This window comes from Macaca mulatta, chromosome 1 (genome assembly GCF_049350105.2).
Source record: "Macaca mulatta isolate MMU2019108-1 chromosome 1, T2T-MMU8v2.0, whole genome shotgun sequence".
NCBI classification, from domain to species: Eukaryota; Metazoa; Chordata; class Mammalia; order Primates; family Cercopithecidae; genus Macaca; species Macaca mulatta.
The window spans coordinates 119,150,193-119,173,359 of NC_133406.1; the positions used below are offsets into that span (position 1 = coordinate 119,150,193).

Consider the following 23,167-nt stretch of genomic DNA (forward strand, 5'->3'; position numbering starts at 1 on the left):
ACAATACGAATTCCATTTCTTTTTTTTTTTTTTTTTTTTTTTTTGAGACGGAGTCTCCCTCTGTCGCCCAGGCTGGAGTGCAGTGGCGCTATCTCGGCTCACTGCAAGCTCCGCCTCCCGGGTTTACGCCATTCTCCTGCCTCAGCCTCCTGAGTAGCTGGGACTACAGGCGCCCGCCACCTCGCCCGGCTAATTTTTTTGTATTTTTAGTAGAGACGGGGTTTCATTGTGTTAGCCAGGATGGTCTCGATCTCCTGACCTCGTGATCCGCCCGTCTCGGCCTCCCAAAGTGCTGGGATTACAGGCTTGAGCCACCGCGCCCGGCCACGAATTCCATTTCTTAAAAGAAAAATGGTGTTTTTGTTTTCACCCTATTGCTTGCCATATATACTTACAAGTAATCTAAATCAACTTAAAGTAATGCTATGATGCTTCATGGGTCATGCAGGTACCTTAAAAACAAAATTCCTAATTCCTTCTTACCACCCTTTTTTTTTTTTTTTTTTTTTTTTTTTTGAGACGGAGTCTCGCTCTGTCGCCCGGGCTGGAGTGCAGTGGCCAAATCTCGGCTCACTGCAAACTCCGCCTCCCGGGTTTAAGCCATTCTCCTGGTTCAGCCTCCCGAGTAGCTGGGACTACAGGCGCCCGCCACCTTGCCTGGCTAGTTTTTTGTATTTTTTAGTAGAGATGGGGTTTCACCGTGTTAGCCAGAATGGTCTCGATGTCCTGACCTCGTGATCCGCCCGTCTCGGCCTCCCAAAGTGCTGGGATTACAGGCTTGAGCCACTGCGCCCAGCACTTACCACCCTTTAAAACATTGCTATCATTCATTTGATGTATTAATAATGTATAATCATCCAATCTATTATTGCTGTTTTTCTTATTTTGACAGACAGTTATATGAATTAAGAATAAACATAATAAAATATTTTATTTTATCTTCATTTATTCCTTCTCTAACCTCCTTCCTTCATGTAGCCATGTCTCTAACCTTTGTGGTGTTTTTCTTCTTTCTGAAGAACTTCTTTTAACCTTTCATGGAAGATAAAATTACCAGTGACAAATTCCCTCAATTTTTGTTTGTCAAAGAGGTCTTTATTTCTCCTTCACGTTTGAAGGGTAATTCTACAGAATTCTAGGTTAACAAGGTTCTTTTTCCTCCAACAGTAAATATATCAGCTGCATGCTGTTCTTGCTTGCATGGTTTATGAAGAGTAGTCTAATGTAATGCTCATCCTTGTTCTTCTAAGGTAAGGTGTTTTCTTTCTCTAGCTTCTCTCAAGATGTTCTTTGGTCTTTGATTTTCTACACTTTCAATATTATATGTTGTGATGCTTAATTGTATGTGTAAATTTGGCTGGGCCATGGTGCCCAGATATTTGGTCAAATATTATTCTGATGTTTCTGTGAAGGTGTTTTTTGATGAAATGAGACATCGAAATCAGCAGACTTTGAGTAAAGCAGATGACACTCCATAGTGTGAGTTGGCCTCATCTAGTCAGGTGAAGGCCTTAATAGTATAAAACCTGACCTCCCCCTAACAAGGAGGAATTCTGCCAGCAGATTCCCTTTAGACTTGAACTTCAACTGTCTCCCCTGAGTCTCCAGCCTGCTCACTTACCTCATCAGATTTGGTCTCACCAAGCATCCACAATTATATGAGCCAATTCCTTAAAATCAATCTCAATCTCTCTCTCTCTCTCTCTCTCTCTTCTCTCTCTCCCTGTCTCCTCTCTCTCTGTCTCCTCTCCATCTTCATCTCTATCTACTATTATGAGAAGTGGCAGGTAAAGAAGATAGGGAAAAGAAAACAAATCATGTAATTGACTGTCATATGGAAATATTTGATGTTGAAAATTATAATTTAAAACATATAAACCAAATATTAGAAGTGTGTCTACTTCAAAGGGGAAAAACTATCAAAAACATTTTAGTGCAATATTAAACATGACCTATACAACCCTTCCTAAATGCCAAAGACACACACAGACACACACACACACACACACTATCAAAGAATACAAATAACTAGAACAAAGAAATATAGTAAATACAATCTGCTACATATGATAAACGTAGCCTACAATGTGAAAGCGTTTAGAAAATAAACACGGAAATAAAAATGTTTTTATTAATTCACATCATTACCTACCAAAACCAATCAACATAATAAAAGATCATAACACTGAATGTAAAAAACAATTCGCCAGTCCAAAGTTAACTTTGGACAAAAATTAAAACCCAGGCAGGAAATGTTTTTTTCCAACAACAGAAACTAGCAAAAATAAGGATATAGTAAAAACTGAAATAGAAAATTTCCAGTGTAGAGATATGAATATAATAATTGACACAGGCAGGGATGATTAGTGAATGATAAAATATTTAGAAGATGATCATTAGAATACAGGACATTTATACTTTTAAAAACCACTTTCCCAACTACTTCATTAAAATAAGGTGTCTCTAAAAGGGACAGGTCTCCTAGATTCCTCCTTAACCAAGTGACCAGTCCTAGTATCACGATAATGGTGATGGGCAAACTGGACCTTCTCTGCCTGCAGATGGGCTGAGGTAGGAAACTCTCAGTAGTGACTCTGCAGTGTTCCTGGCAAAATGTTTAGGCTGAATTTAATCATAAGGACATTCTGGACAACTTCAAAATGTAGAACATTGAGCCAGACAGCTGACCTGTCCTCTACGAACAAGTCTATGTCCCTAGCATCAATGACAACAACAACAAGATAAGGAGATACCTTGGGTTCAAAATAACTAAAGAAATGTAGCTACATTATCTTTTTACTTTTTTTGAACCCAAAATGTCTTTCTCCTTTTTATTGTGTGATTCGTGGTGACATGGACTGTGTGAAGGACAGTTGTCCTGCTCAGTGTTCTACATTCTGCAGTTGTCTGTCTGATGATTACCTCCTATGAAACTCAAGCTAAGCATTTTTAGCAAGAACATGGCATTGTTCATATTCTGCACCGGCAGAGTCCCGTGTGACATGCTGTGTCCTGCCAGCAGCTCCTGACTCCTGTTCTCTACAGGATGGAAGCTGAGAGGGGTAGGGCTAAAGCCTCTCGATGCTGTTTGTCAATCTGGCTTTGGTCTTCCTAAGTACTGATATCAAGTGGAGGCTGAAGGACTGTGGCTTCTCTAACCAAAGGAGCCTAGTGGGTTAACAATTGTCAAGAGCAGTCAGCAGTTCTGAAATACAATCCTCAGCCACGGATCCCTCCCGTGTTGTGTTGAGCTTTTGATTGCTTTACTATTTTAGTTTTTTTCATCAAATGAAAATGCTTTTTGTGACCTCCGTTATTCCTTTTCATTGTTCCAGCAGCATTTAGTATCTGTAGGAGAAAGAGAAGGAAAGATCAAATGGGCATCTTTGTCAGGTCCTGTTGATGGCTGAGTCTAGAGGGACTGTTAAGTGTTGATAGCCCAGGGGCAAACTGAGCTCCTGCTAGGAGGATGAGCTGAAGGGTGAGCCTCAGGCTGGGTGAATGGCAAGTGCCATCCACAAGTGAAAAGTAAATGCCCCTGAACTTCCAGTCAGCTTGAGGTGAAGGATATAGGGACCCTAGCTCTGCCCAACCAGCAGCCCCTTTCCTCCTGATCCCCAATGTCTGGAGCAGAGTGATAGCATTTCACTCTGTGACAAGCTATCACTGAGAGCTCTCAGTGAGGATGTTCTCAGCATCAACCATGAAAGCTCAGAAACAGAGGGCTGCAGAAGGAAAGGACCTTTTGCAGAGAAACCCACCCCCTTACAACTCCACGTCCCAGTCTCTTAGGGAAGGGTGGGCAGGGCCATGGGAAGAACCCTGGATATGAGATACAGGAAGGACCTCAGACCACATCCACGTCCAGTTCTGCCTTTTACAACAGAGGAGCAGTGATGCCACAGGGCTGACTTAACTAAAGCCACATGACTTGCTATTGACAACCCTGAAACTGGAACCCATGCACGAAGGCCCCTTCAGTAAGTTGGAGAGACAGGAGAGTAAATTCTCCAATCTGGAGTTCTCAACAGTCACTAGAGGTTGCTGGATCACCTTGGCTAGGATAGGAATGAGCCTTGACAAAGAAAGATGATGTCACTGCTGCTTGTTTTGTTGGTTAAAATAAAAAATGAGAAAAAGACAAAAGAAATATTATGTGTCCTTCCAAAAAGGATCAGAAAAAAAGGAAAAGGAAAGAGTCAAATAGAATTACAAAGGAAGGGTGAAGATTGTAACCATGGCCCAACTTATTATCCCTAATTCCCTGAAGCTGATTCCACACCTGGTTATACCTTAAGGCATTTCTAGAAATATTCTCAATATCTGATCAACAAAACTCTGAAGTAGAAAGTGAAAAGGATTAGTTTATGTTTTATTACATTCTCCTCTCCCTATTCTATTTTTCCCAAAGTGGTTTGTTGGGAAAGATTTCTTTTTAGAATTTTATGCCAGCATCAAGGGTAGCATGAAAAAAGTATTCATGTATCATCTCTTCCTGAGTTTCAGTTTTATTATTATTTCTTTTTTTTTTTTTTTTTCTGAGATGGAATCTCGCTCTGTCACCCAGGCTGGAGTGTAGTGGTGTGATCTCAGCTCACTGCAACCTCTGCCTTTGGGTTCAAGTGATTCTCCTGCCTCAGCCTCCTGAGTAGCTGGGATTACAGGCACGTGCCATCACGTCCAGCTAATTTTTGTATTTTTAGTAGAGACAGGGTTTCGCCATGTTGGCCAGGCTGGTCTCAAACTCCTGACCTCAGGTGATCCACCCGCCTCAGCCTCCCAAAGTATTGGAATTAGAGGCATGAGCCACCATACCCAGCTGAGTTTCAGTTTTTAATTATTATTATATTCTCTCTAGTGGAGTGAGACCTACGAGTTATCTTTGAGGATTTGACTGAATGTCAAGAATTGAGCAAAGCAGAATTTTTACATTGCAGTGCTGAACCCATGAATGGGCTGTGGAATCAGTGTGTGGAAACGTAAGCTGCAGAATTTATTTTAAAATTGAAAAGAAGGCTAGGCATGATGGCTCATGCCTAAATCCCAGCTCTTTGGGAGGCTGAGGTGAATGGATCACTTGAGGCCAGAAGTTCAAGACCAGCCTTGCCAACATGGTGAAACCATGCCTCTACTAAAAAATACAAAAATTAGCCAAGTGTGATGGCATGCACCTGTAATCCCAGCTACTCAGGAGGCTGAGGCATGAGAATTGTTGAAGCCACGAGATGGAGGTTGCAGTGAGCCGAGACTGCGCCACTGCACTGCAGCCTGGTTGACAGAGTGAGACTCTGTCTTAAAAATAAAACACAATAAAATGAAATTGAAAAGAAAATACTAAATTTGAATATGTGTAATATATGAGGTATTGTTTTTGTATACTGGGTTTCAATATAATGACTATTTCTTATTTTACTTGTATTCAAAATTAAGCAAGTGTGCTTTAAGTAGAGACTATAGGTCTAATCCATCTATTTTCTTGTTTTTCTTTTTAATGTTTTCTTTTTTTTTTTTTTTTTTTTTTTTTTTTTTTTTTGAGACGGAGTCTCGCTCTGTCGCCCAGGCTGGAGTGCAGTGGCGCGATCTCGGCTCACTGCAAGCTCCGCCTCCCGGGTTCACGCCATTCTCCTGCCTCAGCCTCCCGAGTAGCTGGGACTACAGGCGCCCACAACCACGCCCGGCTAATTTTTTGTATTTTTAGTAGAGATGGGGTTTCACCGTGGTCTCGATCTCCTGACCTTGTGATCCGCCCGCCTCGGCCTCCCAAAGTGCTGGGATTACAGGCGTGAGCCACCGCGCCCGGCCGTCTTTTTAATGTTTTCTATGTTCTACAAATACTACTGTTGAGAGGTGAATACAGATCCCATCAATGTCTGATGGATATTCAGCCTTTTATGTGGAGTAGCCACACATGTGGTCATCTCCATGTTGAAAACCTGAGGTCAGAGTAAACCGGTGGTCCCTGTCATCTTCAGTTGTGTGTTAGAATATCATGGAAGTTTTTTAAAGGTACTGATGCTCAAATCACACCCCAGACCATTTAAGTGAGAATCTCAAGATGTCAGTTCAAGGCATTCATCTTTATTGAAATCTCACCAGGTGCTTATTACATGGTAGCAGATTTAGCGACAATGAATGAACCAACCTGATTTCCCTTCATGCTCTTTCGTATCCTCATTTCTCTCATGATTGCCTTCATTCTCTGTGGCTCTATGGATTTTAGTCTTTCTTCTGACAATTTCAGTTAAATCTCTCACTTGGGCTGGTCTGAGGCAAAGTCTGTCCTGCAGATAGATTATTGTCTGTCATCTCGTGTAAACATAAAGCTGGCCCCTGGACTCACTTTTCTCAAAGTTAATTCATTAAATGCTTTCTTATTTCTCTGTCCTCAAGAGTCACTTGAGTTGTGTTTTAGACTCTAACTGAGCTTGTAGAAGTAGATATGTGAATAAAAAGGACAGAGGTGAGAATGTACCTCATGGTCTATGCAGGTTCGAAGTCCTGCCCTGCCATCTGCATCTACCGTTGGCTGAGGTCCCTTTGGAATGTCACAAATGTTCTCCAGTTAATGTCAGCTAAGTGAGTCCATGAGGAACAGACACTGAGTCTATGGAAACTTCATCCACATTGACATAAGGTTGCCGATCTAGAGCTGAAGACACAGCTGACTCCAGGCTGGCAGGGAACTCTCATCTGTGATCCAGGTTCTAATTTAGCTTTTGATTTGGAGTTCTTAGTGCTCAGTTTTAACACGTCTCATTCCCATGTACAAGGGGAGGGTTAAAGTTTGACTTAGTTGGGTTGCTCAAAAGCTGTCCCAAGAGAAAAACCTGTGTGTAAATAACCTATTAAAGCAATGTTCCCAGTGAAAAGAGGCAATGGAGTTTGGGATGCAGAAAGGAAAGGCAAATTACTCAAGCTGTGTGATTCCAGGCAAAGAATCCTGTGGTTAAGAGCTCACACCATGCTCTTGGAGGGGGACAAAGAGGCTGGGCTCTCCTGCGGCCGTGAGAGGGACTCTCAGGACAGCAGCAGTGGGAACAGAGCAGAGTTCACAGAGCAAACAGGCGATGGGGACCAGAAGGACCTGGCAGGGTGGCAGCCCATGGGACACAGAGGTAAGACCAGACAGAGGTGACAGCAGCTGCTGGAGAGAACAAATAGGGAAGAGAAAAGCAATGGGAGAAGGAGCTGTCATCATAGAGAGAAATAAGGAGTGAGTACAGCTAAGAGCCATAGATGTGATTACCTTCGTACCCTAAGCTTGCAGGCCAGGGAATCTGCATGCGAGTCTCCACTTGCTGAATGGCAGTTTTAGGACACTTGAGGCATATCTGTGGCCAATGACTTGATGCTCACGTATGTTGTTAGCTGAGCTTTCAAAGCATCACCTTCCAGCTGGGGAGGGTTCTTCATTCCAAAGGAAGGCTCTAAACCCAGCTCTGAAAATGAAACCACACCCAACAGCGTTCACTGTCATCCATGATCTTACTGTGACTTTCTCTTCCACCCAAGAGGATCATCAGAGAAGGAAAGTGGCCTTGAACAAGAAAGTCCAAGGGGTAAAGGGAAGCCAGGAAAGACATTTTGGTATTTTCTGCATTGTTGATTTTTCATGCATCACCCAGTAATGACAAGATTGCCAGGAGGAAAAGGTGATCCCAACTGACAAACATATTCAAAAAACTTAGGATTAATAAACACAAATAGCTTCCAGGTAGACAAGGCAAAGGCAAGAAAGTCACACTGGATATAGGCTGTGTTTTGGGAGGGAGGAGATTCTAAAAATCAACATTAAATGAACATGAGAGAAAAGAATTGGATACACTAAACATGGGATATTGATGAAATGATCATACAGATATGTATATAGCATGTATCTACATTTTATTAAAAACATATGCCAAATATGCATAATGTATATGACAAATGACATAAATGCATATATTTATATGTAAAAATCTATTGGAAGAAATTATTACACAGGGATGTGGAAGATGTTGAATTAGCATTATAATCACTAACACTGTAATCTGGTCCATTGAAATTGGAAAAAAAGTTTAGAAAAATAAGACGAATGAGAGAGGGAAGACGTGGTGAGAAACAAATGCCCTATTAGACAGCAGGGAGAAGTCACCAGGTAAAGGAGAATGAAACAAAAGGCATTCACTCTGTCCTCTTGCCTGAGCCGGTTAGTGCTCTGGACTCCTGGGGAAGCCAGCAGGCGAGAGTGTTGGAGCCAGCGGGGTGAGTCCTGACTGGGAGTGTGGGAATCCATGAAGAAGCAAAAGAGACATCAGTGGGAAGAAATCAGTTTAAATACTCAAAGTTATCAGGGCACGTGTCAGGGACTACGCATCCCCCGATACTCACTGAGCGTCTTCGTGTGTCCTCTCCAGGGATCCAGATGGTGCTCGTTACATCACGTGACCCTCCCTCCTGAAGACATGGGTCTCCGTATTCTTCAGCTGGGGGCATCACTTGACAGATGAGCATCAGGCAGCCCCAGGGGTTCCAGGAGTAGATATTGAGTAGGACAGAGAGTAGGATGAACACGACCCAGGGTTTTAAGGAAATCTGAGCAGAAGTGTATCCGTATGAGAAGAAAACTGAAGACATGGCCATGGACATGAGTGGAGATGATGAACTAAATGGAGTTTCGTAAAAGAGACAGATTTATACCCTTTACATGAGAAGGTTGCCCTTTTATTCTTTTATTTCAAAACGAGGGGAAAAAACAGAGCAAGAAACTGGGTATGTCAGGAGACTGACTTGTGGGCCCAGGATTTGCACTTTTACTAATGTGCCTAATAGGTTGTTACTGAAAGTGCTCGATAGGGGAAAATTGACTTAAAAGGGACGCTGACGGAGAGGAAGAAAACTGGCAAAATAGACTCTCTAAGAAAACACAGGAAGGGGGTCCCTAGAAAGCAGAGATCCTAACAGTTACTCCTCCTCAGTTGAAACAACGAATGTCAAGTCATTTCCTAGGTGCTAATTACCAGAAAACAGAATTAGATAACATCTATTCATAGATTTATTGAGCAATTTTAACTGAATTAGCCCTTTGGAAATTATCATAATTAATGTTATCAACAATGATTGAACATAGATATTATTTTTCAGGCCTCTCAGATGACAGAACTGAGATGTAAATGCCAACACCACAAATGACTTGGCCGAGGTGAATAATGAGTAAGGGTTAAACCCAGGACCTGAGAGCAGATTTGATCCTAAACCCCAGGCTCTTGCTCGCTCACTAGGTTGGAACATTGTGGATTTCTACCTGACTCTGAGGGAGCACGAAGAGACCCCATTGCCTCCTCCCCTCACAGCACCATGATCACCAGCACCCAGATTAGAGCTTACTGGTCCCCTTTCCTTCCCTACCTTGGAAGGGCCATTGCTTCCCAGGATCAGCGTTGGCTGTGAAGCTGCAGGTGGTGGAGGAAACGCTCGGCCTGGCTAAGCCATAGCCACAGTCAAACCCTTGATCCAGTTGCGGTCGCAGACAATTGGGCACCAGGGTTCTCGGCTCCAGCTGTGCCTGTGAAGCCTGCACTTCTGACAGGTGGTGGCTCAAGTCTCCACTCCAAGGCCCGTAAGGACAGGCCGCCTGGGTGGGAGCTGAAAGGAGAAGGGGCTTCAGTAGGAACGCTCTCAGTTTTCCCTTTGTTAATCATGCCCAGAACAGCCATCTCTGGTATCTCTGCCTCTGAGGTAAAAGCTACCCAGTGGCCCAGGCCACAAAGACAGACATCATGTAAATGGGTGATGTCACTTCCTGTCTGTGCCTGGGGATGCTGAGATGGAAGGTACCCAGGCTGGATGTCACTGAAGTGAAAATCCCCCACTTCAGCCCAGAGGGCTTTGGATTGGCTAACAAGGCCATGCCGATTATTCTGTTATTATTAATCTCCATCCTGCAGCCTAGAAAGAATGTTCTGGAGAGACTTCAGAGCATAGAAAATGCTCTTTTTTTCTCAACACACAGAAGTATAAGAACAAGGAGGACTCAGAGCCTCCAGGCTTTGGAAAGGAACCATAGAAAGGGATTTTGGGACACTGTAGACCAGCAGTCTCCAAACTTTTTTGCCCCAGGGACTGGTTTCGTGGAAGACAATGTTTTCTTGGATCAAGGGTGGGGGACCTGAAAAGAGGGAAGGATCATTTCGGAATGAAACTGTTCCACCTCAGATCATCAGACATTAATTAGATTCTCATAAGGAGCGCACAATCTAGATCCCTTTCATGCACAGTTCACAATAGGGTTTGTACTTCTATGAGAATCTAATGCCTCCGCTGATCTGACAGGAGGCGGGGCTCAGGCTGGAATGCTCACTTGCTGGCCGCTTATATCCTGCTGTGCCGCCTGGTGCCTAACAGGCTCAGGACAGGTAGCTGACCACAGCCCCGGGAGCTTGGGGCCCCCTGCAATAGACCAAATACTACATGAGGCGAACTTTTTAGAGTTCTGAAACACTTTGAATTTCCGTTGCCTATAATGGTTTTGCCACCTACCCACTCATATACATCTTGTTTCCGTATAGTGGGCGTCCACAGCCATAAGTAATGCTGTAGAGGGACCAGTCCCCTCACGGACACTTAGGGGCCACAGGTAATACCGATCAGCGTGTGTGGTTCTGTAGGGAGATAACACCGAGCACAGTCCTCATCTTACCCGCTCCTCCAGTGGGGTCCGGGCAGCACCCCTCATAAAAATTATCGCTATTTCCACAGGAAGAGGAAATCACACTCTCAGAAAGTGGACTAAATGCATTATGATTTGCAGTGGTTTTCGTTTTCTTTCCTTTTTTTTTTTCCGCCCCCCACCCCCAGACGTAACTTGCTCTGTCGCCCAGGCTGGAGTGCAGTGGCGCCATCTCGGCTCACTGCAACGCAATTCTCCTGCCTCAGCCTCCCAAGTACCTGGGATTACACGGACGCACCACCACCCCTGGTTAATTTTTGCATTTTTTTTAGTAGAGACAGGGTTTCACCATGTTGGCCAGGGTGGTCTCGAACTCCTGACCTCAGGTAATCCGTCCACCTTGGCCTTCGAAGTGCTGGGATTACAAGCGTGAGTCACCACGCCCGGTTCTTTTTTAAATGTTTGAAAGAGTTCAGCTGTGAGGCCATTTGGTCCTGGGCTTCTCTTCGTTGGGAGGTTCTTCAGTCCTTTTATTTGTTATTGGTCGTTCAGGTTTTCGGTTTCTTCTTGATTCGATCCTGGTAGGTTGTATGTTTCTAAGAATTTATCCATTTACTCTAGGTTATCCAGTTTGTTGGCATACAGCTGTTAATAATAGTTTCTTATGATCCTTTTTACTTGTGAGGCCTCTGTTTTAATGCCTCCACTTTCATTTCGGATGTTATTTATTTGAGTCTTCTGTATTTTTTTCTTAGTTATTTTAGTCAAGTGTTTGTTAATTTTACTTTTTCCTGAAAAACAACTTGTGTGTGAGAGGCCTACGTTGGATCACTGGAGGCCAGTAGTTCCCAATCAGCCTGGGAAGAATAGTAAGACGTCGTCTCTCCTAAAATAAGAAAGAGAAAGAGAAAGCAAAAAGAAAACGAAAAGGAAAACAACAACAACAACAACAACTCAGTTTTATTTTTCTGTAGTATTTCTATTCTTCAGTTGATTGACTTCTGCATTGATTTTTGTTTCTTTTCTTCAGTGAACTTTGGATTTATTTTGTTGGGTTTTTTTCCTGGTTTCTTGAGGTGTAATGTATATTTGAAGTCTTTCTTCTTTTTTAATGTATGCATTTATGGTTATAAACTTGACTCTTACAGCTGTTTTTGCTGTTTGTTTTCACTTTTGTTTGCCTCAATATATTTTCAAATTTCCCTTTTGATTTGTTCTTTGATCAATCAGTTGTTCAGAGGCATGTTGTTTAATTTCTATGTGTTTTTGAATTTTCCAGTTTTCCTTATGTAGTTAATTTTTAGTTTCATACCATTGAGGTCAGAAAAGATACTTGATGGAATTGGAATCATTGTTAATTTGTCTAAGATGTATTTTTCATTATTTTAATTGATGTATAATAGTTGTACACATTTTGGGGACACATGTGATATTTTGATAAACGTATACAATTTGTAATGATCAAATCAGTGTAAGTAGGATATCGGTCACCTCAAAATTTTATCTTTATGTTAGGAATATCCCAATTCTTCTAGTTGTTTTAAAATATACAATAAGTTATTCTGAATTATAGTCTCCCTAATATACTATCAAATACTATAACTTATTCCTTGTATTTAGCTATATTTTATATGCATTAACTAATATCTTTTCTTCTTTCTCCCCGTCTCCTTCTCAGCCTCTTGTAACCCCTAATTTTTATATATTATATGACACATGAAATCAATTTTTTTACTTGTTTATTTTTTATATGGTTACAAATATGTCACACCCATTGCTTAAAAAGAAAATCCTCAATCATTTGTTGAAATATTATGCATTTTTAAATACATTGCTCTTTCAAGATTGTCAAAAATCTGTTCTCAATATATGTATTGGTTTATATTTGGACTCTATTTTCTTTTGATCCATTTAATTGATCACATGCCAGAGCATTCTGTTGTGGCCATTACAACTCTATGATTGTTCTTTAAATCAGGTGGAGCTAGCCCTCCAATTTTACTCTTCGTTATACAGGCATTTTGGTTATGCCAGTTCATGCTAATTTTAGAATCAGCTGACCATTTTCTACCAACAATGCATGCTGAAATTTTGAGTCGGATTGCATTGAATTCATAGATCAAATTAGGGGAAATGAACATATCAACAATATTCTTACACATGAACAAACAATATCTTTCCAGTTATTAGGCCTGCACTATGTTCTCTGTGAAATATGCTCTAATTTTCAGTCATATTCATATTTATGGATTTTATATACTTGACATTACTGTAAATGGTATTCCTTTTACATTTAAATTCTGCCATGCAATTGCATAAATACCATTTATTTTTGCATATTGATCTTATATCCTGCTAGAAACAAATGCTTTTTGGATTCAGGTTTGCTCTGCCAGTGGCAATATCTTTGGAAACTTGCATGTTTACCAGGTACAAAGAATCTTTCTCATTTCAATTGGAACTTTATCACCAGCCCAAGGGAGAGGAAAGTCCTAACCCATATCAAGTTCTGAGGTTGGGAAGAGTTTGTACTTTGTAGACAAATGCGTGTGAAATGTTCTGTATGTTCACCATAAGTTTTCCTTAAGGTTACTCATGCAGTTGATAAGGCTGCCCATTTGCAATTGTGTTTAGCTGCGATACTATAGTTGTAAAATTTAGAAACCAATGTTCTCTCTTAGTTTTAAATTTAATATTCAAGAATCTACTCCAGCATTATGTAGTGCCAGAAACTTTGGGATGATAATGCAATGATATGTCCAGCAAATATGAGTTTGTACCTGATGGTTATTAGTCTTATTTCTGATGTGATCATTAGAAAATGAGACCTCTAAGAGCTTTAAAATAATTAATAATGGCAAGCTGAGGAGGTTAGTTTGTGGGATATTCAGTAGCCTTAGGAAACAGTAGTTCCTACTCTGTAACTCAAGTGGGAGTCCCCTCTTCAGTATGTCAGCATCAAGACCCTGATCGGCAGTGGAATTTGCAGCCTCCTGCTGTGTCAGCTTCATTACTTCAAGGGAGGGTGAAAGCCTTCAGTTCCTTAGGTCACAACTGACACATGGAGCACATTTGGTACCTCTTCAGTTACTGACCTTTATGCCCAATCATGTCAGGCTTGCTCACCTGAGAGATTCACAAGATCACATTCCCAGTGCATCAGATCACTGTGTCACACACACACACACACACACACACACACACACACACACACACACAAAAGCATTTATTTGTCATTATGTATCTCTCCTGAATTTCAACCTTGATAGGCAACATGCCTCACAAACAGCTTTAAATTTGGTTTCTAGGCCAGGCGCGGTGGCTCAAACCTGTAATCCCAGCACTTTGGGAGGCCGAAACTGGCGGATCACGAGGTCAGGAGACCGAGACCATCCTGGCTAACACGGTGAAACCCCATCTCTACTAAAAAATACAAAAAAAAACTAGCCAGGAGAGGTGGCAGGCGCCTGTAGTCCCAGCTACTCGGGAGGCTGAGGCAGGAGAATGGCGTAAACCCAGGAGGCGGAGCTTGCAGTCAGCTGAGATCCGGCCACTGCACTCCAGCCCGGGCGACAGAGCGAGACTCCGTCTCAAATAAAAAATAAAAAATAAAAAATTGGTTTCTCAAATGTCTGTCTAATGGTTTACAAAAGTCCAGTTACTCAGATGAATTTATCTTACAGTCTGGTTGTCTATTGTTCCATGCTGTGCCTCTGTGACATAAACCAACAGTCAGTATGTAAAAAGATTTATTTCCACTGGTTTATAACCAACCAATAAATAGTATGCCTGTTATATATAGTTCTGTGCATTGGGTTGCCAGTCTCCTTCCTTCTTTTACCTGATTTTTGTTGGAAGTGGAGATGATGTAATATTATGGGTCACTTATATTAGCGTCCCTGGACTACAGTTCTACCATCTACTTTTTAAGCTGTTTTACCTTGTTATTATAAGATCTGCATATTTGTGAGCATCATTTATGTTATTAATAATTAACATCTATGGTAGTCACTTCTTTGGTTAGGTCAGAGATTAAATCTGAAAATCAGAAATTCATTCTTTATTTCGGGTGCGTGCATGCTGTTGTGTTGATTCCTCTTATCTCTCAGAAAAGTCATTGTGGGCCCAAGTCGATGAAGGGACAGACTGTGAAAGAATGGATGCAGAGCGTGGACTAACTATGTGGTGCCCACTGAATGAAAAACTTTGCTAAAGTTGCTTTTGTGCTATTGTCTAACATTATTCTGAGTCACCTCATCTGCTGCTTAAAAATCCCAAAGCATTTTCTTCATCGTCTTGTGGCCATTGTTATAAACTCCACTCTGCTCCTCCTATGTCAATTACCACACAGTCTGTTTCATTGCATGGCCCTAAAGGCAGAGCCATGTTTCCAACTTTAAGTGCACTAAGGGTATCCTGTTTCTGCAAAACCAATGGATGTCAGTGGTTCTCTTAGGGTTTTGTTTTTTTGGGTTTTTTTTTTTTTTTTTTTTTGACATATAAGGCCATAATTGGAGTAATGTGAAAAATATTTTTTCCTCCAGAACTTATTAGATGCTACTATATACAATATTTTTTCTATCATTACACTGTAATGTATCCCAGCTATGCATTTTATATTTCCTAAAACTTCACTTCTGAGAAGGCCCTTCACATGTTTTTAAAAATTCATGGCCCACCCAGCAGCATTCCTAAGTCTTTTGGTGTCTGGCCTCATGGCCTTTCTGTTGATTTTCCTGCTGTCAACAAGTAATCTGTGAAATGAAACAAAGGGAGGGCATCCAGGCCAAGACTTGGTAACATTCAATTATGACAGTCGGCAGTCAGACACTATGTGCAGGGATCCTCCAGATCCTGTTTGACCAGCATCTCTGGGAGGTTAAGAGCCCAGCCTGTCAGAACCACTATTCATTATTACCAACCCTTTCACCAGAATACACCTGTGGGTGTCAGCTACTGATTTTCACACCTCCAGGCACCTCACGCTGAGTTGGGAGCAGAAATCTCAAGCTCTTGTCACTAAGGAATCTTCTGGGCTTCCTCTGTATCACCCACCATAACTAGCATAACGCTTTACCCACAGGGGCTCAGCAGATGCATTTGTTGAGCTCAACAAATTGAGAATCCAAGTTGTCTCGATAAGCAGAGATGTTATAGTGTAGAGAACTGGATAGGGTGAGCAGAGGAACAAAACAGGTTGTCATTTTGTTGTTGTTGTTGTTGTTTCTAAGAGTACAAAAATTGTGACTGGCAACTGCTGGGGAATCCTAAGGCAGCACTCTAGTCCCTGAACCCCCCTAGTTTCTCACTACATTCATGGAAGCTGCTTTACTCCTTTCCACCTTAGGTGTTTAATCTATAATTAGAGGATAAAACACACAATTTATAAATGCTAGTACTATGATTGATACAGAATTTATTTGAACATGGATGAATCTTGGAGTCTGCAAAGCATTTAAATTACCAGACAGAGGCCGGGCGCGGTGGCTCACGCCTGTAATCCCAGCACTTTGGAAGGCCGAGGTGGGTGGATCACCTGAGGTCAGGAGTTCGAAACCAGGCTGGCCAACATGGTGAAACCCCGTCTCTACTAAAAATATAGAAAATTAGCCAGGCGTGGTGGCACAGGCTTGTAATCCCAGCTACTCAGGAGGCTGAGGCAAGAGAATCACTTGACCCGGAGTCAGAGGTTGCAGTGAGCCGAGATCACGCCATTGCACTCCAGCCTGGGCAAAAAAAAACGAAACTCCATCACAAAAAAAAAAGGAAAAAAATAAATATATATATTACCAGACAGGAGATAGATCATCTGTGATTACTATGTGAAGGACAATTTTAGAGTACTTGTTAAACTCACCACTTTCTTTTCACAGCTGGCCAGGACATAGCCAGTAGCTACTGATACCTTGAATACCTTGGCTGTGTTAACTGTTTTGAGCCAACATGGAGCCAAGTTGTTGGTTGTGCCTTGAGATGCTGACATCTGGCTGAAGTCCAGGGTCACAGGTCATTCAGCTGTTTGAAAAAAACAGAAGAGAGACCAGGTCATCCACTGCAGTCATCTCCATGCAGCATGGGCCACTGGTTCCAATGAACCCACCATCACTATACTTCTCAGGAATCGCTGGTCACTAGACTGAGAGTTCTGTGACAGCTGAGATCGTGTCTTACTGATCTCTGTGTTCGTGGTGCCCAGCTCAGGGTCTGGCACTGAGGGAGTTCTCAGGAGAGTGTTCAACAATTATTGAATAAAACCGATTGCAAACCTCCTCTCACCTGCATTCCTGTCCCAAATGTCCTGTCAGGGGTGCTGAGATTTCTCCCAGGATGCAGCAAATCCCTTTCCTTAGACTGGCCCTTGCCTTACACCATTCATGCCCCAGGATCCCTCTCTGTGGGACATTGGAGGAAAATGAGTCTGTTCTGAGGAATTCCTCCTGTGGCTCCCCCTGTCATTAGGAGCAATGTCTGCACCTAAACTCCCATTCTCTGGGTTGCCACAACTCCCCAGTGTGGGGGAACTTCCATGTTTTCTTAAAATGTTGCTTGTGTTCTTTCTCTCATGGGCTTGAGTCCCTTTGGGGAGACGTTAATATCTGAATCCCAAGTGTTTAACACAGTGTAAAGAAAATTAAACATCCAATAAATATTTATGAGATACCATTTGGAAACCTCCTTCAACTGTAAGTACAGAAGAATATTGTAAGTATCACTGCTTTGTATACTAGCAAGGGACACTTTCTCTGGCACCTGACCTAGGGCAGAGCTTTTTAATGTAAGAATGGATGTCTCCAACCCTTCTCCCAGCATGGTTACTCCCTCTAACCCACACTGACCTGAAGAGCATCCACTGCTACGGCAGCCCCAAGGTCGAGGCTCCTGGGTCTGGGGCGGGGGCTCATGGTCGCATCCTCCCCCTCTTGGAGTTGCTGCTGCCCCTCACTATAAACCAGCTCTGATCCTCCCTGTGGCTCTCCCTGGCCAGGGGCAGGAGACTCCTGTGGAGTAAGTTTCTCTCAGTCCCACTGCTCAGCTCCGCTGCTCCTTGAGGGTTTGGATGATGACAGGCATTGGCCATTTCCCCTGAGGCTTCTGTCCCAATTTGTCCTTATTCCCCCCTTCTTTGGTTTCCATGTAACAATGGCTTGTCCTTTGTGGGTTGTTCTCATCCCCTAAACCTGCTGACTTTCTTTCTTTCATCTGTTCCCTCAGTTCTGGGCTTCCAGGGTGTGGACTCAGCTCAGGCCCCTGCAGGAGACACAGAGTCAGGTCTCAGCTGCCGGTGCTGTGCGGCGTTAAAAACCATCTCAGTTCCTCAGAGACTCAGAGAAAACACAGCAGGAAGGGACCTCAGAGAGGAGCAATAAGCCCCTACCTTACTGACAAGGAAAGTGAAGCCAAGAAAGACTAAGACTCTCCCAGGCTCCGTCACCACATGGTGGCAGCCGATTGACCACACAAGCCTTGGCCTCAGCCTCCAGGTCCAAAGCACCTAACTCACCCTCCAGGAACTCACTGCTGCGTTTCAGAAAACTTTGAATCAAAAATAGCAATTTCCACTGTGAAAACAAAAATAGTAAAAGGGCGTTTCCTTGGACAAACCCTTTATCACGGTTCTGTAGTCCTAGTATTTATACTCAGTCAGTTGTCATTCGCTGACTGGTCGATTGGGGCAGGGAGGACATAAAGATTAAATAATGCTTAGCACAAGCCTGCTTTCCGGGCCTGGGATCTCAGCTCCACCATTCTTCAGGGAGTTTCCTCTGCTGTAACTGCTGGAGAGTCTCAGCCCTCACGTGGGTCATTTCTCCATGACGATACCTGTTATTTTCTTCCTCTCTTGGAGATAAGAGAGGGCAGAGATTGGTTCTGCATCTCCACAATTCTAGGTTTTTTCCTAAACCAGCCAGGTCAGCTGAAAACAATCATGACAGAGAGGTCAGGTCAGTGAAAAGGGTCCCAGGGGAGCAGGGGTTCCAAGGACAGCCCTCATGGAGATGGTCAGGATCATGACATGGGCAACATTTGACTAATTCTGCTGGGGATGATGTGTCAAGGATTAAGGGGAGGATGCTGCCATAAGGAGAAAGGGGAATAACCAAAGGAGTAGGAGAAGAAGGAAAATAAAATGATTTCTGTAAAGATAGAAAGAAATGCAGAGCCCAGAGGCAAAGCCCGTGTCACAGAGGGTTAGTTCCAGGTTGTGGATCCTAATCAAGAAATTCCTGCTGGACTTTGCTCAGCCCCATTTCAAAAAAGTTTTGGATCAGTGACTTCTTTGTTACTTCCACTTTCCCCGTTTGTGAACAAGAATCATTAGAATCGTTTTTCTATGTCCGTCCCACCATTGCACACTGAGGGCAGATAAGCTGCTTGTTCAGTTCAGTTTCACAGGTTGATCGAGGGAAGGGAATTATATCAAGGATCTGGACTTAATGGACACCCTCAGAAGCCTCATTCACACTTGGTGTAGAGGATTAAGATGAGATTTTAAACTTTTGATCTGGTGTGGTCTACATAACATTTTTCACTTTGAACTAATGCTTTAATGACATGAAATTTGGAAACCTTAGGGGAGAGGATGAATGCATTTTGCAGATGGGGGAATGTGAGTGTTTGACTGTAGTAGATGGAATTTCTGAAATGGTCCCCAAACACGCCACACCCTTGTCTCTGAAGCCTGTTAAGGTGAGGAGACATCATTCCTGTGATTATGTTGTTACATGCCAGCTATATGACTTTAAGATGATGAGGTTACCTGTGTAAACTGGATCTTATCACATCATTGCATACATGCCAGTGGTTTCTCTAGCTGTCAGGAGAAGATAACGTCAGAAAGAATGGGAGCTTCAGAAGGACTCCATGAGCTGTTATTGGTTGGAAAATGGAAAAGGCCGGGTGAGAAGGAATGCAGGTGGCCTCTGGAGTTAGTGTCTCCTGTCCGACAGCCAGCACAGAAAAAGAAAACCCAGTCTTTCAACCCCCCCAAAATGAATTCCTCCTACACCTGAAGTGAACTTGGAGAAGCAGCCTGAGCTCCACGTAATTACATAGCCAGACACACCTGGATTCAGCTTCCTAAAACCCTTATCTCTGTTCCAGACTTGTGTGGTTTCGATCCATTAGTTTGTTGCATGTGCTAATAGGCAGCAATAGAAAACTAGTACAGATGCCTATCTCTACTCTTGATTTATTATTTCAGATACATGGATGCTAACCACTGTAAGAGGAAAAAAAAAAAAAAAGCAAAGAACCATAGCAAAAATCTTGCACTCACCCTTATGTCACTATTCTGGAGCCCTTGTAACCTGAAGAAGACAATGAGAGGCATTCCAAGCACGTGAGGAGTATCTCTAACGTTACCAACCAAATTTCTGAAAGAATAAAGATGGTACAATACTAACTCCACATAATCTTATGTGCAAATTCACCATCTATCTCTATTTCTTATAGCAGATTTTTTTTTTTAGCTCCTTCATTTAGGCTTGCCAGACCAGGTTTGGTAGCAACTACCAGTTATCAGTAAAAATGAAACAATTCACGAAGAGCAATGAAAAGGACTATTATTAAGTTCCTCAAAAAAGTCCCTAAAATGCAATATTTCCTCTAAATGTCACAAAAGTAAAACAATTAGTCACTATAAAAAAAAATCCCAATCTAAGAAAGGTTGAAATTGAATGATGTCGGTTTTCCAAATTTTTATTTTGCTGGGGCCCAGTCATGGGCATCAGAGATTAGGAAATGACTGTGCAGAGGCTTGAGGGAATTTGGGGAAATGACAAAAATATTCTAAAATGTGACTCTGCTGATGGCTGAATAATTCTACGAACCTCCTTAAATGATTACATCGTAGATTTAAATTGGTGAGTTTTATTACAAGTAATTTTTTTTTTTTTTGAGACAGAGTTTCACTCTGTTGCCCAGGCGGGAGTGCAATGGCATGATCTTGGCTCAGTGCAACCTCTGCCTCCTGGGTTCAAGCGATTCTCCTGCCTCAGCCTCCTGAGTAGCTGGGATTACAGGCACACGTCGCCACGCCTGGCTAATTTTTGTATTTTTAGTAGAGACGGGGTTTCACCATGTTGGTCAGGCTGGTCTCAAATTTCTGACCCCATGATCCACCCACCTCAGCCTCCCAAAGTGCTGGGATTACAGGCGTGAGCCACCACGCCTGGTCACAAGTAACTTTTTAAACAAAATGTCTGGTTTCAACTCTGACATATAAAGAGGTGGGAAGTCACCATTTGTCCTCACAACAAGAAAAAAGCTGAACAAACTGAAAACCAACAACTCTTCTTAGATGGCCAGAGAATTGAGGTCACTGCCACCCTGAAAACTAGAAAGACAGGCAAACACGGGGAGTCACAGCTTGCCAGGAACAGAAGCTGCTGGAGCCAGCACCTGGGAGGAGCACATAAAAGGTATTGACAGATTACTAGAAGCTGAGGGTGGCCTGGTTTGAGCATTAAAAACTCTCTGAGAACCAGCCATGTGGGGATATCACACTTTCCTAAGTCTGACCACTAGGAACCCAACAAGGTTCTCATAGTGAAGATGAGAAAAAATCCCTGAGGATTGGCTCTGCCAACTTCAGGACATATTGTAAAGCTACAGTAACCAAAACAGTGTGGAATTGGTGAAAAAAGGTAAAACAGGCTCGTAGATCAATGGAAAAGAAAACAGAGCCCAGAAATAGACCTACATAAATATAATAAAATGATCTTTGATAAAGGTGCAAAGGCAACTTAACAGAGCAAGGATGGCCTTTCCAAAAAATGCTGCTAGAACACCTGGACACCCACATGAAAAAATACATAAATGTACACACAGATCTTATAACTTTCACAAATAGATCTTATAGCTACATGTAAGGTTCAAAACCACAGGACTCCTAGGAGATAACACGGGAGAAAAGCTAGGTGACTTTGGGTTTCGTAATGATTTCTTAGAAACAGCATTAAAAGCACAATCCATGAAAGAAACAAAATTGAAAAGTTGAGCTTCATTACAATTAAAACCTTCTGCTCTGTGAAAGACACTGTTTTAACAGAATGAAAAAACAAGTCATAGACTGAGAGAAAATATTTGCAAAATACAGATCTGATGAAGGGCTGGTGTCCAAAATAAATGAAGAGCTCTTCAAACTCAATAATAAGAAAGTGAACAACCCAATTTAAAAGTAGGCAAAAGATCTGAACACCTCACTGAAAAGATGTACAGAGAGCAAATAAGTGTATGAAAGAGATACTCAAAGTCATTTGTCATTAGAAAACTGCATATGAAACAATGAGGTAACAGAACCCACCTACTAGAGTGGCTAAAATCTATAAAAAGTGACAATCCCAAAAGCTGTCAAACAAACAGACTCAGGAACTCTCATTCACTGTTGATGGAAATGCAAAATGGTACAATCACTTTGGAAAATAGTTCGGAGGGGTTTTTTTATTTTTTATTTTATTTTTTCACAAAGCTAAACATAGTCTTACCATATAATCTTGCAATGACTTATTTAGCCAAATGAGAGGAAAGCTTATGTTCACCCGAAAACCTGCACACAAGTATTTACAGCAGTTTTATTTATTATTGTCAAAAACTAAAAGTAACCAAGATGTTCTTCTCAACAAGTGAATGGATAAACAAATTGTGGTATATCCACACAATGGAATATTAGTCAGTGATGAAAAGAAACGAGCTATCAAGACATGAAAAGACATAAAGGAACATTCAATTCATAACGCTTGAAGGAAGCCAGTCTGAAAACCTACATACTATATAATTCCAACTGTAGGACATTCTGAGAAAGTAAAAAAGACAGAGATAGTAAAATGATCAATGGTTGCCAAGGCTGAAGGAGGGAAAGGAGGGATGAATTAATGAGGCACAGGGAGTTTTCAGCAGTGAAACTATTACATATGATACTGTATTCAGGAGTCATGACACTGAAATTTTCAAAACCCATAGAATTGTTTAAAAAAATAAGATAAAGGATGGAACACTTAATGTAAACTGTGGACTTTAGTTGATGATGATTATCAATATTGGTTCATCCAATGTAACAAATGTACCACACTACTGCAAGATACTAATGGGGGAAATTGTGTATTGAAGGACAGGGAGGCACATGGGAACTCTCTATAGTAGCTGCTCAATTTATCTGTAAGCCTAGAACTGTTCTATAAAGTAATATCTACGAATTTTTCTAAGTTAGAGTGTGAAATCTCTAAATTCAATTTTTGGTGGCATCCTGATATCGTGTAGTTAATACTTGGCATTGAGATTCACCAACCTGGAGTCAGAGGAGTTGAAGGCTTCACTGTCTGTGACTTCACCCTCTGTGCATGGGGGTGCCCCTGGATTCCAGATGGCAGATGAGTTAGGTCATAGTGACATCGGCATTCCAGACAGTGTAGGTTCCTGTAAGGACAGGAACCTTGGAGGGCAGAACTTGCTAAATACTTAGAACCACAGATCAAAGGAGGAGACAGGGAGGAACTTCAGGCTACAGAATGAGCTCCCTGA

General features: G+C 42.1%; 1 protein-coding gene and 1 long non-coding RNA gene across 3 annotated transcripts in view; both read left to right on the forward strand.

The window, feature by feature from the left end:
* LOC144331819 (uncharacterized) overlaps positions 1-14,455 on the forward strand; it is a 29,195-nt gene extending 14,740 nt beyond the window's left edge. Inside the window, exons 3-4 of one of the 2 annotated variants that reach the window (XR_013399341.1) lie at positions 1,168-7,115; positions 8,397-14,454. This is a non-coding gene — a long non-coding RNA (uncharacterized LOC144331819). Of the gene's footprint in view, positions 1-1,167 lie in introns of both variants that reach the window. The other variant, XR_013399339.1, reaches the window with a different exon arrangement.
* LOC708768 (NBPF member 20) overlaps positions 1-23,167 on the forward strand; it is an 853,661-nt gene that overhangs the window by 148,361 nt on the left and 682,133 nt on the right.